At 37.1% G+C, this 18,883-nt stretch overlaps 1 long non-coding RNA gene across 1 annotated transcript in view; it reads right to left on the minus strand.

The window, feature by feature from the left end:
- Positions 1 to 958: 958 nt before the first annotated feature.
- LOC128635787 (uncharacterized) overlaps positions 959 to 18,883 on the minus strand; it is a 90,213-nt gene continuing 72,288 nt past the window's right edge. The window contains exon 3 of the long non-coding RNA XR_008398587.1: positions 959 to 994. This is a non-coding gene — a long non-coding RNA (uncharacterized LOC128635787). The remainder of the gene's footprint in view (positions 995 to 18,883) is intronic.

The following is an 18,883-nucleotide window of genomic DNA, read 5'->3' on the forward strand; positions in this document are numbered from 1 at the left end:
TGTATGTGCATGTGTAAGTATGAGAAAGCACCTGTGTGCTGTGTGAGTGGCAAAGCATCTGTGTGTGAGAGAGGGAGATCATCTGTATGTGTAAGTATTAGAGCATGTGTGTTTGTGTAAGTGACAAAGCATGTGTGTGTGTGTGTAAGAGAGATCATCTGTATGTGCATGTGTAATTATGAGAGAGCATGTATGTATGTGTGTATATATATATATATATATATACATGTATGTATGTATATATGTATGTATATGTGTTTCGTGTATCATAGCTAGTGCCTCACCAGCCTCTGACCTCGCCGCACGTCACTGTATTTTTTGTACAATAATTATATTACACTAATCAATATTAAAGGGATACTAAACCCAATTTTTTTTCTTTAATGATTCAAATAGATCATGTCATTTTAAGCAACATACTAATTTACTCCTGCTATCTATTTTTCTTCATTATTTTTTTTTTTTGGGCTATGTTGTTTGCGCAATGGGTGGTTTGTTTTTTTCAACAATTTTTTTATCTCCATTTACTTCTATGGGGAATGCAAAAATGCGATGACTTTTGCATGCTCTCGGGTGTTAGGTTGATTTCTATGAGGGAATACATGCATGCCCATACGACTATTTGTTAGATTTTCTTGCGCTACTCGGGTTAAACTTTTTTTGGAACTTTTGGACACTAATTTTGGAAACATTTGTTCACTTATTTCACACATATAAAAATTGGATTTGTTATTATTTATTCATATTTTAGAATCACAAGATGAACAATATTTAGAATTGTTGTATTGTTTATGTAGACAGCAAATTTTTCTTGCATATTCTTGCTTTTCATGCCTGGCTGATACTGCCTGGCTGCCTAGTATGCTCAGCTTCCATGTTAGCTGCTAATAGTATCTGTTAACTCTTGTCTCCTGTATTTAGTTATCCAATAAGGGCTAAAAAGCATCTCTTGACCTCTCATCTTGTCCATAAGCTACTTGTCTCAGACTTCCACCTACAAAATAAAAATAATCAAAATATGGATACTTCACGAGGAGCCACAAGTTGAAGTTTGTACATTAATTATCTTCTTAGTTAAAGGGAGATTATCACAACCATGAGCAGCAGCTCAGTGTTAAAGGGACACTGAACCCAATTTTTTTCTTTTGTGATTCAGATAGAGCATGCAATTTTAAGCAACTTTATAATTTACTCCTATTATCAATTTTTCTTCGTTCTCTTGCTATCTTTATTTGAAAAAGAAGGCATCTAAGCTAGACAGCACTTGTTTATTGGTGGGTGAAGGTATCCACCAATCAGCAAGAACAACCCAGGTTGTTCACTAAAAACGGGCCAGCATCTAAAAAATTGGGATCAGTGTCCCTTTAAGTATTAGTGCTACTTCTAGCCCAAGTGAAGTCTTTTAATTTTTTTTTTTTCCTTTGCCCCTCAATCTTGTCACTACTAAATATATTTTATGGCAACTGTGCTATTGTGTTCTTGTTGAAACCAATCACTACCACTATGAATCTGTAACAACACCTACAATCACTCTTTTAAAGGAAGAATGTCTGACTTGTGGCAATTATCTGAAAAATTAGACTATTAAATCCTTGGAATTTGATGTTATGAGCTTTCTGCATCAGAATGTCGGTTGAGATATCTTTGAAGGATTAGATTCCTGGAAAAGACTACATCTCAAAATAGTGTCAATGGTCAAATATGACTTTCTGGGCAAATAAAATAGTCATATTCTAGATACCATAAAGCAATGAGTAAAACTAATGATACGGATTTACAATCATCTCAGAGTACATTCTGATGAGAAGAAATCACTTTATAGACTTTCACATGCACTGTTTGATGAGCAAAAACAACTATTTTAAATACAAAAATAAGCCTAAGAAAACACTTTTCATAATTTTGATACACTGCAGATGGTGTAACAAGTCATTGAAAATCCTTTAAAAGGAACCCACTGATGCCAAAAAGTAATATATTTTAAGTACTTCTACGTTGGGGACATTGTAGCAATTCTTTATAAAATATCAAATGTTTTATAAATATTTACGTGTCAATTGTTGAAGTTGATATTCTTAAAAAAAAGAATATTAGTTACATAATATGTGACCATAGTTTTAATGGAAGTGCATTCAGACATAAATGTTTCCCAAAACTGAAAGTGCATAGTTATCAGCTAGCAGCAAAGTCCAAAATGAAAATCTTTATATATTGCCCTAACAGAGATTCTTTTGTTCCGTCTGAGACATCTCAAGCCTTTGAAATGTTAAGATATTCTCATTGTTTGTATTATATAACCAACAAAAGAGTGAATCTGCAAGCATTACTGTTGAATAATTAACCTGCAAAGGCAACGGTATAATTTTTATTTTTTAGCAAATCCTCACTACTGACGACCTGCTGTTAAACACATGAGTCTAATATGAACGTTTTAGTAATGCACAGCTTCTAACCGACTAATTCCATAACAATGTTATCAGCATTTGCCAAATTAATATAATCCCCTTTGCTATTCTTATGATGACAGTTTACAGGTAGCTGGAAGTTCTTTGAATTATTAAAATATTTATACATAATAAAAGTTGAAGATTATCAAAATCCTATTTCTTCTTATGCAGCATGTTATATTCTTCCTGCCCATCAAGGCAGTTTTACTCATGCTGCGCTGCTTAATCGGATAAGCTAAATATCATCTCTCAATGTTATATATATATATATGCACAGTGCTCTGATCTGTGCTAATAACCAAAGAACTCCAAATTTAGAGAGAGAGAGAGACTTTAGGTTTCTCACTGAAATTATTTACAAACAGCTTGTGCAATTATGGCTGTAAATGTTTCTCTAGAATCCCCTTTGTTCAGAAAAAGCAGACATATGTGGCTTTGGCATTGCTTTTTGGTAATTAGAAGGCCGCTAAATGCTGCTGTGCACCATTATGCCCAGTAGTTAAGGGGTTAATTGGGTAGCTTGTAGAGTTAATTTTAGCTTTAGTGTAGAGATCAGCCTCCCACCTGACAAATCCCACCCCTGATCCCTCCCTGACCCCCCTCAAACAGCTCTATACCCTCCCCCACCTCACAATTGTCACTGCCATCTTAAGTACTGGCAGAAAGTCTGCCAGTACTAAAATAAAAGTTATTCTGCAGTGTTGGATCCCCCTTAGCCCCAAACCTCCCTGATCCCCCCCCCCAAACAGGTCTCTAACCATCCCCCCTCTACCTAGTTCCCGCCATATTGGGTACTGTCTGCCAGTTATATGCCTTTTTTTTTAAAATAACTAAATTAAATCCCCAATTTTCTGTAGTGTAGCTGCCCCCCCTCAATACCCTACCCCCTCCATTCCCAGATCCCTTGCCCAACATTGGATTCCCCCCTCCCACTCCCTCTTTTTCATGCACTCAATTGAATTTCAATTATTCACACACACACCCCGTGCGCTACCGCCCCCCCCTGCTCACACTTGGAGCTGACAGAAATAGGAAATACACCACTGATGGGCCGCCCACCCACCTCCCTGCTGCTGCTCCCAAACAACAACGATTGGCACCATCAATGACTGTGTCAAAGAGTGGCCCTCTCTGCATCTGTGGGTAAAAAAGGGTATTGCTGTGATGCCTCAATATTAAGGCATCACTACAATACCCTGACAGCGCCTGGAAGCGATCACGATCGCTTCCAGCACTTCAAACCCCAGAGGACGTGTCAGGCATGTCCTTGGTCATTAACTGACACTAAAATGAGGACGTGCCTGACACGTCCTTGGTAGTTAAGGGGTGAATATACTTTTAACCTCTATAATTACCTTGTATCTAAGCCTCTGCAAACTGCCGCCTTATCTCAGATCTTTTGACATACTTGCATTTCAGGCAATTAATGCTGACTTAAATAACTCCACGGACATGAGCACAATGTTATCCCTCTAGCTGGGAAAAACAGTCAAATGCATTCAGATAAGAGACAGCCTTCAAAGGCTTAGAAATTAGCATATGAGCATAAATAGGTTAAGCTTTCAACTAAGAATACCAAGATGACAAAGCAAAATTATTGATAAAATTACATTTTAAAGTTGTTTGAAATATAAAATGACATGCCCTATCTGAATTATTAAATTTAATTTGGACTGTACTGTCCCTTTAACTCACTACTTGTAATACAAATTCTCCCAGTGTTATTCATTTAAAGTATAGGGTGCACTAAAAAAAAGTTTAGGATGCATTAAGATACTTTGGTTAAATTATTAAGCCACTTACTTGTTATTTCAGATTGCGCATTATTCTTTGTGCAAAGTCAACCAAAAGATAATGCACTACTTGTAATCTAGCCATACAGGGACAGACTAGTCATGATTCATATAGGGCATGACATTTTAAACTACTTACCAGTTTACTTTTATCATTAGGTTTGCTTTGTTCTTTTGATATTCTTTGTTGAAAGCTAAACCTAGTTTGGCTCACATGCTAATTTCTAACCCTCAAAGACCACTTCTTATCTCAGTGCATTTTCACTGTTTTTCACAGCTAGACAGCACTAGTTCTTGTGTGCAATATAGATTTATAAGTCAGTGCTGACTACCTAAAATGCAAGTCTATCAAAAGAACTGAAATAAGGGGCAATCACAGAGGTAAAAATTGTATTAATATAATTGTGTTGGTTATGCAAAACTGGGGAATGGGTCATAAAGGGGTTTATCTATCTCTTTAAACAATAACAATTCTGGAATAGACTGTCCCTTTAAATGGGTATGGTCATGAGAACTATGGAATGAGTTTTTGATGAGCAAATACATGTTTTTTAAGTATAAAAATAAAAACAAAGGAGCAATGTTCCATACACGTAATATTCTGCAGCTGGTATAACATCACTAGATTCAATATTCCAGAAGGGAAGACAGCACACTTTATATGTGGGGTGCGGAAGAAGACTTGCCAAGTCCCAATAGTACTTCAAAATTTACACAGCTTCCAGCCTCCAATTTTTTTAAAAGACCTTTATTATACAACATATAAATAAACTAACAACGTTTCAGGTCTGCAATATCCCTTAGTCATGACTAAGGCCTATTGCAGGCCTGAAACGTTGTTTGTTTGTTCATATGAACCCAGTTGTAAAATAGAGGTCTTTTAAAAAATATCTGGAGGCTGGAAGCTGTGTAACTTTTGAAATAACATCACTGGAAACATACCAAGGAGAAACCATAAAATCCTTAGAAGTAGCAGAAACACTGGCCTCTTCTGTGTAAAAAAATAAACAACATAAATGTTTCTTACACACCAAAATGTTTATAAATACTGCTGCGCCTGGAAAGGCTTAAAGGAAACAAAATATATAAAAGATGGGTGTCTTAGAAAAATATATATATTTAAAATGTATATTTAAACAAATGTACCAAAAAAGCAAAACATCACTGCTGTATAAAACACAGTTAATTATACAAACAAGAGTTCAGAAAATAAATCCAACTGAATATTTCAGATGCTTAATGAATTGACAAGTTAGGGATGTAAAAGTGCAAAAAAAAAAAGACCTAGGGCCCGATCCGATATGCAGGGTCACCCGCAAAAGCCGGCGACGCCGGTTTTTGCGTGTTTTTGGTATCCTATATACAGCGCTGCATCTAAATGCGGCATGTATATTTCACCCGTTGCTCGCAATTTTTACTCCCATAGGCTAACATGGGACCACGTCGTAAGTCGGTATCCAATATCCAGCGCAAGGCCTTATGTGGCGAAAATGGATAAATCTTACTCCATTTTCACCTCGTCATAAAATGCAGCCGTAGCAGGTCTTGCGCTGAGTAACACCTAACGCATGCGCAATGTCTATCTACCTGTCAACCGTAATCCCCCACCGCAATAACTAATAAAGTGTATTAAACCCTAAACCGCCATAGCCCACACTGCAAAAAACCTATCCTAGTATTAACCCCTAAACCGCCATAGCCTACATAGCCTATTAAATCTATTAACCCCTAAACTACCCAGGGCCGGATTTCCCATTAGGCACAGTAGGCATGTGCCTCCAGGCGCCTTGCAGTGAGGGGCGCCTGCCTGTCAGATATTAAAACAAAAATGAGGGCATTTATTTTAGTAAGAATTGTGCTGCCAGGTGCCTACAAAGTCGAGTGTTTCATTGGGAATATGTTACAGCAGTTGAGGGAGCCATGAAGGAGAGAGGGGCAAAGATTAAAACTAAACCCCTCCCATTTTCGCCAGGTATTTTATTTTATGTACTTCTGTTGCCTTACACAGCCAAGCTCCATGCTGATGTGGTGCAGAAACTTTTTGTTGAGGAATGAAAGCTTCAGAACAGGTTAGGACTGTACAAGGCTTCTAATGCTGCCTAGAATGAAAACATAACAAGCAGAGCACTTTAACCCCTTGGCTACCAGAGAGGGTTGCAGTGTATTCACTTGTTATGTGCTGTATTCCTTTTTTATAGCCAGGAGTTTAAATTCTGCTTCAGGATGAATGTTTTTGTTCTATAAAGGCCTTGGAGGTGTGGAGGTTATGTGGGACTAGCTGCTCTGCTCTTTATTACAAACTGCCAATTGTGATTTACAGCCTTTAGGGCACTTTGACAACAAAGTTTGTAGATTGTAAGGCTGTAAAATGTGTATGTGTGTAAACCACTCACATGGCATATTTGTTTGTATGTATGTATATGTATGTGTGTGTGTGTATATATATATATATATATACACATACACATCACACACACACACACACATATATATACACATACACACACATCACACACATATATATATATATATATATATATACACATACACATCACACACACACACATATATATACACATACACACACATCACACACACACACATATATATATATATATATATATATATATATATATACACATACACACACATCACATTAAAAATTGTTAATCTGTTCTTTTATCAAGTAAGTGTGGTATTTTTGTATTGTGGTAAATTGAATTTCTAAAATCTAATTTTAAACACATTTGTTGACCCCTGGATTACATATAATCTACAACATTCCATGTTTTCCTTTGAGAGCAACATCATATGATATTTATATTTCAGAACAAAATAAATGTAACATCTGTGTGTATTTGTACCAAAAATATCAGAGTTTACAAGATCTTTTTCATGTAGTGGAAAAAAATACCTACATTTTATATTTTCTTCCACTGGCTGCACAGGTTGTTGATGGTGATGAGCTTGCATGCTGCTAGTTTTAATATTGCTATTGTTTACACAAAACTGTGTTTAACTTCAACAAAATGTTAAGCACATAGACAAAGTCATCTCCAGAAAAGCAATACACTAATGGCTTGTCAATAAACATGTCCTATGAGCCCATCTGGGTCTGCACAGATGTGTATTGCTGTCTCAGAACTGACATTGACTATGTGTTTAACTCTTTTGCAAGAGGCTAACACACTTCTGTGCAAGCACTAGTGCAATAATAAAATGCCCAGCAAACTGTCACATTTTATGTCCCTTTAAATAGGGTTTTCTTTAGAATATTTTGCATTAAAAGTTTAACATGATTTGTTTTTGTTATACATAATAGAAATTGTATGACCATTTGAGTCAAGTGAATATTGATTTTTGGTGTAGCTTCCATTACAACAAATATTGCAATTGGTGTGTGTATTTGTGTATCTCCATAAAAGGGAAATGTAATTTTACATCTAATATTTATTTTTAGTTGTCCTAAATAATAATAAAAAAAGTCATGATTTTTTCCACTTTTTTTCGGTGTGGGGGGGGGGGTTCAGGCGCTTCAGGTTTTTGTGCCTACAGCCATCTGAGATGTAAATCCGGCCCTGAAACTACCGCCACCAACGTCGCCGCCACTATAATAAAGTTATTACCCCTAAACCTAAGTCTAACCCTAGAACCCCCCTAACTTAATTATTATTTAAATAAATCTAAATAATATTACTATTATTAACTAACGGCTAGATTTAGAGTTTTGTCGCTAAGGACCCGCGTAGCTAACGCTGGCTTTTTTCTGGCCGCACCATAAAAATAACTCTGGTATTGAGAGTCCACATAAAGGCTGCGTTAGGCTCCAAAAAAGGAGCGTAGAGCATATTTAACGCAGCTTTAACTCTCGATACCAGAGTTGCTTACGGACGCGGCCAGCCTCAAAAACGTGCTCGTGCACGATTCCCCCATAGGAAACAATGGGGCTGTTTGAGCTGAAAAAAAACCTAACACCTGCAAAAAAGCTGCGTTCAGCTCCTAACGCAGCCCCATTGTTTGCTATGGGGAAACACTTCCTACGTCTGCACCTAACAACCTAACATGTACCCCGAGTCTAAACAACCCTAGCCTTACACTTATTAACCCCTAATCTGCCGCCCCCGCTATCGCTGACCCCTGCATATTATTTTTAACCCCTAATCTGCCGCTCCGTAAACCGCCGCTACTTACATTATCCTTATGTACCCCTAATCTGCTGCCCCTAACACCGCCGACCCCTATATTATATTTATTAACCCCTAATCTGCCCCCCACAACGTCGCCTCCACCTGCCTACACTTATTAACCCCTAATCTGCCGAGCGGACCGCACCACTATCATAATAAAGTTATTAACCCCTAATCCGCCTCACTAACCCTATAATAAATAGTATTAACCCCTAATCTGCCCTCCCTAACATCGCCGACACCTAACTTCAATTATTAACCCCTAATCTGCCGACCGGAGCTCACCGCTATTCTAATAAATGTATTAACCCCTAAAGCTAAGTCTAACCCTAACACTAACACCCCCCTAACTTAAATATAATTTAAATCTAACGAAATTAATTAACTCTTATTAAATAAATTATTCCTATTTAAAGCTAAATACTTACCTGTAAAATAAATCCTAATATAGCTACAATATAAATTATATTTATATTATAGCTATTTTAGGATTAATATTTATTTTACAGGTAACTTTGTATTTATTTTAACCAGTTACAATAGCTATTAAATAGTTAAGAACTATTTAATAGCTAAAATAGTTAAAATAATTACAAAATTACCTGTAAAATAAATCCTAACCTAAGTTACAATTAAACCTAACACTATACTATCATTAAATTAATTAAATAAAATACCTACAATTACCTACAATTAAACCTAACACTACACTATCAATACATTAATTAAATACAATACCTACAAATAACTACAATGAAATAAACTAACTAAAGTACAAAAAATAAAAAAGAACTAAGTTACAAAAAATAAAAAAATATTTACAAACATACGAAAAATATTACAATAATTTTAAACTAATTAAACCTACTCTAAGCCCCCTAATAAAATAACAAAGACCCCCAAAATAAAAAATGCCCTACCCTATTCTAAATTACTAAAGTTCAAAGCTCTTTTACCTTACCAGCCCTGAACAGGGCCCTTTGCGGGGCATGCCCCAAGAAGTTCAGCTCTTTTGCCTGTAAAAAAAAACATACAATACCCCCCCCCCAACATTACAACCCACCACCCACATACCCCTAATCTAACCCGAACTCCCCTTAAATAAACCTAACACTAAGCCCCTGAAGATCATCCTACCTTGTCTTCACCTCACCGGGTATCACCGATCGGTCCTGGCTCCAAAATCTTCATCCAACCCAATCGAGGGCTGGCGATCCATCATCCGGTGGATGAAGAGGTCCAGAAGAGGCTCCAAAGTTTTCATCCTATCCGGGAAGAAGAGTAGATCCGGACCGGCAACCATCATCTTCCAAGCGGCATCTTCTATCTTCATCCGATGAGGACCGGCTCCATCCTGAAGACCTCCACCGCGGACCCATCTTCATTCGGCGACGTCCAACTGAAGAATGACGGTTCCTTTAAGGGACGTCATCCAAGATGGCGTCCCTCGAATTCCGATTGGCTGATAGGATTCTATCAGCCAATCGAAATTAAGGTAGGAATATTCTGATTGGCTGATGGAATCAGCCAATCAGAATCAAGATCAATCCGATTGGCTGATCCAATCAGCCAATCAGATTGAGCTCGCATTCTATTGGCTGATCGGAACAGCCAATCGGATTGAACTTGATTCTGATTGGCTGATTCCATCAGCCAATCAGAATATTCCTACCTTAATTCGGATAAAGATAGAAGATGCCGCTTGGAAGATGATGGTTGCCGGTCCGGATCTACTCTTCTTCCCGGATAGGATGAAGACTTTGGAGCCTCTTCTGGACCTCTTCAGCCACCGGATGATGGATCGCCAGCCCCCGCTTGGGTTGGATGAAGATTTTGGAGCCAGGACCGATCGGTGATACCCGGTGAGGTGAAGACAAGGTAGGATGATCTTCAGGGGCTTAGTGTTAGGTTTATTTAAGGGGGTTTGGGTTAGATTAGGGGTATGTGGGTGGTGGGTTGTAATGTTGGGGGGGGGTATTGTATGTTTTTTTTTTACAGGCAAAAGAGCTGAACTTCTTGGGGCATGCCCCACAAAGGGCCCTGTTCAGGGCTGGTAAGGTAAAAGAGCTTTGAATTTTAGTAATTTAGAATAGGGTAGGGCATTTTTTATTTTGGGGGTCTTTGTTATTTTATTAGGGGGCTTAGAGTAGGTGTAATTAGTTTAAAATTGTTGTAATATTTTTCGTATGTTTGTAAATATTTTTTTATTTTTTGTCACTTAGTTCTTTTTTATTTTTTGTACTTTAGTTAGTTTATTTCATTGTAGTTATTTGTAGGTATTGTATTTAATTAATGTATTGATAGTGTAGTGTTAGGTTTAATTGTAGGTAATTGTAGGTATTTTATTTAATTAATTTAATGATAGTATAGTGTTAGGTTTAATTGTAACTTAGGTTAGGATTTATTTTACAGGTAATTTTGTAATTATTTTAACTATTTTAGCTATTAAATAGTTCTTAACTATTTAATAGCTATTGTACCTGGTTAAAATAAATACAAAGTTACCTGTAAAATAAATATTAATCCTAAAATAGCTATAATATAATTATAATTTATACTGTAGCTATATTAGGATTTATTTTACAGGTAAGTATTTAGCTTTAAATAGGAATAATTTATTTAATAAGAGTTAATTAATTTCGTTAGATTTTAATTATATTTAAGTTAGGGGGGTGTTAGTGTTAGGGTTAGACTTAGCTTTAGGGGTTAATCCATTTATTAGAATAGCGGTGAGCTCCGGTCGGCAGATTAGGGGTTAATAATTGAAGTTAGGTGTCGGCGATGTTAGGGAGGGCAGATTAGGGGTTAATACTATTTATTATAGGGTTAGTGAGGCGGATTAGGGGTTAATAACTTTATTATAGTAGCGGTGCGGTCCGATTAGGGGTTAATAAGTGTAGGCAGGTGGAGGCGACGTTGAGGGGGGCAGATTAGAAGTTAATAAATATAATATAGGGGTCGGCGGTGTTAGGGGCAGCAGATTAGGGGTACATAAGGATAACGTAGGTGGCGGTCGGCAGATTAGGGGTTAAAAAATTAAATCGAGTGGCGGCGATGTGGGGGGGGCCTCGGTTTAGGGGTACATAGGTAGTTTATGGGTGTTAGTGTACTTTAGAGTACAGTAGTTAAGAGCTTTATGAACCGGCGTTAGCCCAGAAAGCTCTTAACTACTGACTTTTTCTGCGGCTGGAGTTTTGTCGTTAGAATTCTAACGCTCACTTCAGACACGACTCTAAATACCGGAGTTAGAAAAATCCCATTGAAAAGATAGGATACGCAATTGACGTAAGGGGATCTGCGGTATGGAAAAGTCGCGGCTGAAAAGTGAGCGTTAGACCCTTTTTTGAGTGACTCCAAATACCGGAGGTAGCCTAAAACCAGCGTTAGGAGCCTCTAACGCTGGTTTTCACGGCTACCGCCAAACTCCAAATCTAGGCCTAAAGTATTCCTATTGAAAACTAAATACTTACCTATAAAATAAACCCTAAGGCCTAGATTTGGAGTTTGGCGGTAGCCGTGAAAACCAGCGTTAGAGGCTCCTAACGCTGGTTTTAGGCTACCTCCGGTATTTGGAGTCAGTCAAAAAAGGGTCTAACGCTCACTTTTCAGCCGCGACTTTTCCATACCGCAGATCCCCTTACGTCAATTGCGTATCCTATCTTTTCAATGGGATTTTTCTAACTCCGGTATTTAGAGTCGTGTCTGAAGTGAGCGTTAGAATTCTAACGACAAAACTCTAGCGGCAGAAAAAAGTCAGTAGTTAAGAGCTTTCTGGGCTAACGCCGGTTCATAAAGCTCTTAACTACTGTGCTCTAAAGTACACTAACACCCATAAACTACCTATGTACCGCTAAACCGAGGCCCCCCCACATCGCCGCCACTCGATTACATTTTTTTAACCCCTAATCTGCCGACCGCCACCTACGTTATCCTTATGTACCCCTAATCTGCTGCCCCTAACACCGCCGACCCCTATATTATATTTATTAACCCCTAATCTGCCCCCCTCAACGTCGCCTCCACCTGCCTCCACTTATTAACCCCTAATCTGCCGAGCGGACCGCACCGCTACTATAATAAAGTTATTAACCCCTAATCCGCCTCACTAACCCTATAATAAATAGTATTAACCCCTAATCTGGCCTCCCTAACATCGCCGACACCTAACTTCAATTATTAACCCCTATTCTGCCGACCGGAGCTCACCGCTATTCTAATAAATGTATTAACCCCTAAAGCTAAGTCTAACCCTAACACTAACACCCCCCTAACTTAAATATAATTCAAATCTAACGAAATTAATTAACTCTTATTAAATAAATTATTCCTATTTAAAACTAAATACTTACCTGTAAAATAAATCCTAATATAGCTACAATATAAATTATAATTATATTATAGCTATTTTAGGATTAATATTTATTTTACAGGTAACTTTGTATTTATTTTAACCAGTTACAATAGCTATTAAATAGTTAAGAACTATTTAATAGCTAAAATAGTTAAAATAATTACAAAATTACCTGTAAAATAAATCCTAACCTAAGTTACAATTAAACCTTACACTATACTATCATTAAATTAATTAAATAAAATACCTACAATTACCTACAATTAAACCTAACACTACACTATCAATACATTAATTAAATACAATACCTACAAATAACTACAATGAAATAAACCAACTAAAGTACAAAAAATAAAAAAGAACTAAGTTACAAAAAATAAAAAAATATTTACAAACATAAGAAAAATATTACAACAATTTTAAACTAATTACACCTACTCTAAGCCCCCTAATAAAATAACAAAGACCCCCAAAATAAAAAATGCCCTACCCTATTCTAAATTACTAAAGTTCAAAGCTCTTTTACCTTACCAGCCCTGAACAGGGCCCTTTGTGGGGCATACCCCAAGAAGTTTAGCTCTTTTGCCTGTAAAAAAAAACATACAATACCCCCCCCAACATTACAACCCACCACCCACATACCCCTAATCTAACCCAAACCCCCCTTAAATAAACCTAACACTAAGCCCCTGAAGATCATCCTACCTTGTCTTCACCTCACCGGGTATCACCGATCGGTCCTGGCTCCAAAATCTTCATCCAACCCAAGCGGGGGCTGGCGATCCATCATCCGGTGGCTGAAGAGGTCCAGAAGAGGCTCCAAAGTCTTCATCCAATCCGGGAAGAAGAGTAGATCCGGACCGGCAACCATCATCTTCCAAGCGGCATCTTCTATCTTCATCCGATGAGGACCGGCTCCATCCTGAAGACCTCCAACGCGGACCCATCTTCATCCGGCGACGTCCAACTGAAGAATGACTGTTCCTTTAAGGAACGTCCTCCAAGATGGCGTCCCTCGAATTCCGATTGGCTGATAGGATTCTATCAGCCAATCGGAATTAAGGTAGGAATATTCTGATTGGCTGATGGAATCAGCCAATCAGAATCAAGTTCAATCCGATTGGCTGATCCAATCAGCCAATCAGATTGCGTTCGCATTCTATTGGCTGTTCCGATCAGCCAATAGAATGCGAGCTCAATCTGATTGGCTTTGTTATTTTATTAGGGGGCTTAGAGTAGGTGTAATTAGTTTAAAATTGTTGTAATATTTTTCTTATGTTTGTAAATATTTTTTTATTTTTTGTACTTTAGTTAGTTTATTTCATTGTAGTTATTTGTAGGTATTGTATTTAATTAATGTATTGATAGTGTAGTGTTAGGTTTAATTGTAGGTAATTGTAGGTATTTTATTTAATTAATTTAATGATAGTATAGTGTTAGGTTTAATTGTAACTTAGGTTAGGATTTATTTTACAGGTAATTTTGTAATTATTTTAACTAGGTAGCTATTAAATAGTTCTTAACTATTTAATAGCTATTGTACCTGGTTAAAATAAATACAAAGTTACCTGTAAAATAAATATTAATCCTAAAATAGCTATAATATAATTATAATTTATATTGTAGCTATATTAGGATTTATTGTACAGGTAAGTATTTAGCTTTAAATAGGAATAATTTATTTAATAAGAGTTAATTAATTTCGTTAGATTAAAATTATATTTAATTTAGGGGGGTGTTAGTGTTAGGGTTAGACTTAGCTTTAGGGGTTAATACATTTATTAGAATAGTGGTGAGCTCCGGTCGGCAGATTAGGGGTTAATAATTGAAGTTAGGTGTCGGCGATGTTAGGGAGGGCAGATTAGGGGTTAATACTATTTATTATAGTGTTAGTGAGGCGGATTAGGGGTTAATAACTTTATTATGATAGCGGTGCGGTCCCCTCGGCAGATTAGGGGTTAATAAATGTAGGCAGGTGGAGTCGACGTTGTGGGGGGCAGATTAGGGGTTAATAAATATAATATAGGGGCAGCAGATTAGGGGTACATAAGGATAATGTAAGTAGCGGCGGTTTACGGAGCAGCAGATTAGGGGTTAAAAATAATATGCAGGGGTCAGCGATAGCGGGGGCGGCAGATTAGGGGTTATTAAGTGTAAGGCTAGGGGTGTTTAGACTCGGGGTACATGTTAGGGTGTTAGGTGCAGACGTAGGAAGTGTTTCCCCATAGCAAACAATGGGGCTGCGTTAGGAGCTGAACGCGGCTTTTTTGCAGGTGTTAGTTTTTTTTTTCAGCTCAAACAGCCCCATTGTTTCCTATGGGGGAATCGTGCACAAGCACGTTTTTGAGGCTGGCCGCGTCCGTAAGCAACTCTGGTATCGAGAGTTGAAGCTGCGTTAAATATGCTCTACGCTCCTTTTTTGGAGCCTAACGCAGCCTTTATGTGGACTCTAAATACCAGAGTTATTTTTATGGTGCGGCCAGAAAAAAGCCAGCGTTAGCTACGCGGGTCCTTACCGACAAAACTCTAAATCTAGCCGTAAGATAGCTACAATATAATTAATAATTACATTGTAGCTATTTTAGGATTTATTTTTATTTTACAGGCAACTTTGTATTTATTTTAACTAGGTACAATAGCTATTAAATAGTTAATAACTATTTAATAGCTACCTAGTTAAAATAATTACAAAATTACCTGTAAAATAAATCCTAACATAAGTTACAAATGCACCTAACACTACACTATCAATAAATAAATTAAATTAATTAACTACAATTAGCTAAAATTAAATACAATTAAATTAAATAAACTATAGTACAAACCCCCCCACTAAATTACAGAAAATAAAAAAAAATTACAAGAAGTTTAAACTAATTACACCTAATCTAAGCCCCCTAATAAAATAAAAAAGCCCCCCAAAATAATAAAATGCCCTACCCTATACTAAATTAGTAGAAAAAACAAAGGAAAAAATGGATAAACCAGAGCACTCTTAGTGTTCAATTGTAGAACAGTGAGGTAGTATGCAGTGGGTGTAAAATAAAACTTAACATTTAATAGTATTAGTTAAAAAGGTAGTAATGACTACCTGTGTAGTGCATTAAAAGCTGTATTGTGGTACAGTAGAGCTAGTAAACCTAGGAGAGTATCCTTAAAGACGTAGCTGCAACAATGTAACCAAGGAAACACTATCTTCGCAAACATGGTAACAAACCAGATCTGAAAATTGCAGTTTTACAAGTAATTAAGACAGGCATTAGAGGAGGAAATGTGGAAAATATGCTGTTACAGGCTGAGTGCCGATGGATTTTTTGGCTGAAAACTTTAACACCACATGGATTGAACGAACAGGACGGATATAACTCCTTCCTATAATCCAAACCAACAAAAATTAATTACTTATCTATTGGAAGTGAAATAAATAACATTGACATTAGAACACTTCCTCTTGTCACCTTGCTGTCATGCTCCAGAAGGATAGAGCATTAATATGAGACTTTAGTCTATGATCAGGTTTAACCTGGATATTTGCCAATAAACTAATAGATTAACATTTTTGTTATATCTTTAGTGAAAATGAATAATACTGAATTGCAAAACATTTTTTGACTTTATTCTCATGCCTATCCTTTGTTGAAGTAAAATAATATTGAAACTGTACCGAACCCAATAAATAACCTGGATATTTGCCATTTAACTTAGAGATTAACATTTCTGTTATATTCATTCCCTAGTGAAAATGAATAATTGCAAACCAGTGACTTTATTCTCAAGCCTATCCTTTGTTGAAGGAAAAGAATACTGAAATTATACTTAATCCAATAAATAAGGTCATTATTGTAGAGATAAATCTTTGAGTATAGATAAGATGTGAAGTCTTTGAACCAATGATTGAAAGTATATACAGACACCCCGGGTGATATTACACCCGCTGTTTCATCCAATATCTTTGTAATCGGATTTCCTTACACACAGATAATAACATCTATACATAGCCTTTATTGGTATATATTTGAGACTACCGCACATGAGAGTAACCCCATAATTTTGGATGAATAACGTACAGTCTGTACTCAATATCTACTAATAGTTGATCAAATTGCATTCATTTGATGGTTTTTTAATACAGATCCAATACGGGGACATTAGTGTAATTGATGGCATAGACATATATCTTACATTATTATGATCTTAACCTTAACAAATGATGGGAGCATATAAAGATAGATATTTGTACAAAATAATAGAAATATTCTCCATTAATCGCACATTTATTTTAGTCATTGAAATAATGGTAAGATCTCTCTGCCCGTATATGTATTTATTGCATAAATTAATTTAAAATGCGGATCTTCTAGTAACTGTGATATGTGAACTATTACTCAGTATAGGAATCATTGTGAGACCCTTAGCTGATGATACTCACTGTCATTCATTCTAGCGCTGATTGTATTTACAATCTTAAGCGCTGTCAATATTTTCCTGCCCCATGTGACTCAGACTCGAGTGGAGTCATGTGGTAGACAATAGCCAATTAGGAGTGACGCTCATGTGTACGATAGTGAAAGGGGTGTGTAGGACTACAACCCCTTTGATTGGCCATCATACCATTTTTAAACAGTGAGGCTCTACCCAGTCGGGTTAGCCTTTGACAAAGCCTGGATAGGGCGAAATGCGCATCAGGCGCTTAATTGAGAGCTCTGCAACCTCATAGACGTTACTTAGTGCTATACTTTGTATCCATTCCTTAATTGTGAATATAGGAATTTCTGCTGCCATATACACCGCTCCAGTATTGCACCAGTTTAGCATAATTGGTTGAGGCTTGTCCTCTTTTCTAAATTAGTTTAAGTGCAATCCGTGAGCATTTTATGGTGTTTTTGCAGCAGACTTATTTCCTTCTTTGTTTATAGACTTAACCTTGGTTACATTGTTGCAGCTACGTCTTTAAGGATACTCTCCTAGGTTTACCAGCTCTACTGTACCACAATACAGCTTTTAATGCACTACACAGGTAGTCATTACTAGCTTTTTAACTAATACTATTAAATGTTAAGTTTTATTTTACACCCACTGCATACTACCTCACTGTTCTACAATTGAACACTAAGAGTGCTCTGGTTTATCTATTTTTTTCTTTGTTTTTTCTACTCATTTAACCGGATAAAGAGCACCCCCCACCATATTTATAGTGACTAGTTAATTCAGGAACACATGGGTTTGATTACCCTAGATATATTATATACTAGCTTATAAATTATTTTTGGGGCCTATTTATATTGAATCCATTCCCTCCATACCTTATCATCCTATACTAAATTACAAATATCCCTTAAAAGGGCTTTTTGCGGGGCATTGCCCCAAAGTAATCAGCTCTTTTACCTGTAAAAAAAAAAAAGACAATACCCCCCCCAACATTACAACCCACCACCCACACACCCCTACTCTAAAACCCACCCAATCCCCCCTTAAAAAAAAACTAACACTATTTCTGTGTCTCGACTGGGTGTTCCGGTCCCCTGGGTATATAATTCACGGTCACTTTATAACTTCATCATGATATCCCACACCATTTCAACAGGGCCAAAATTGGTTATAACCTTAGACCCAGAAGTACATGTTTTCTCCACAACACCCCCCCTCTCCCATTATACCAGCTCCCCATCCCCTCTCTTCCCCCTTCCCCCTCTTTTTTTTTTCCCTCTCTTTCTCTCTCCCCACCATCCTTATGTCCTCCACTCATGCTGACATAAATGACACTTAAACTGACATCCTGGAATGTGGAAGGTATTAACTCTCCGGTAAAGAGGAGAACAATACTCTCCCATTTAAAGAGGCTAGACTCAGATATTGCATTTCTCCAGGAGACACATCTACTAGATACGGAACACGTAAAATTGCAACAAACATGGGTGGGGTTGGTCTCCTATCTCTTATACACTAGCTCCAGCAGGGGACTGGCTATCTTGTTTGGTAAACGCCTCCCAGTTGAGATTCTCCACACGCATAGGGATGTAGGGGGTAGATTCCTGATACTGAAAGTTAAACTCCAGGGCGCTATTTATATTCTCTGCAATATATTTGCTCCTAACTCTATAACCT

This window comes from Bombina bombina, chromosome 7, assembly GCF_027579735.1.
Source record: "Bombina bombina isolate aBomBom1 chromosome 7, aBomBom1.pri, whole genome shotgun sequence".
NCBI lineage: Eukaryota > Metazoa > Chordata > Amphibia > Anura > Bombinatoridae > Bombina > Bombina bombina.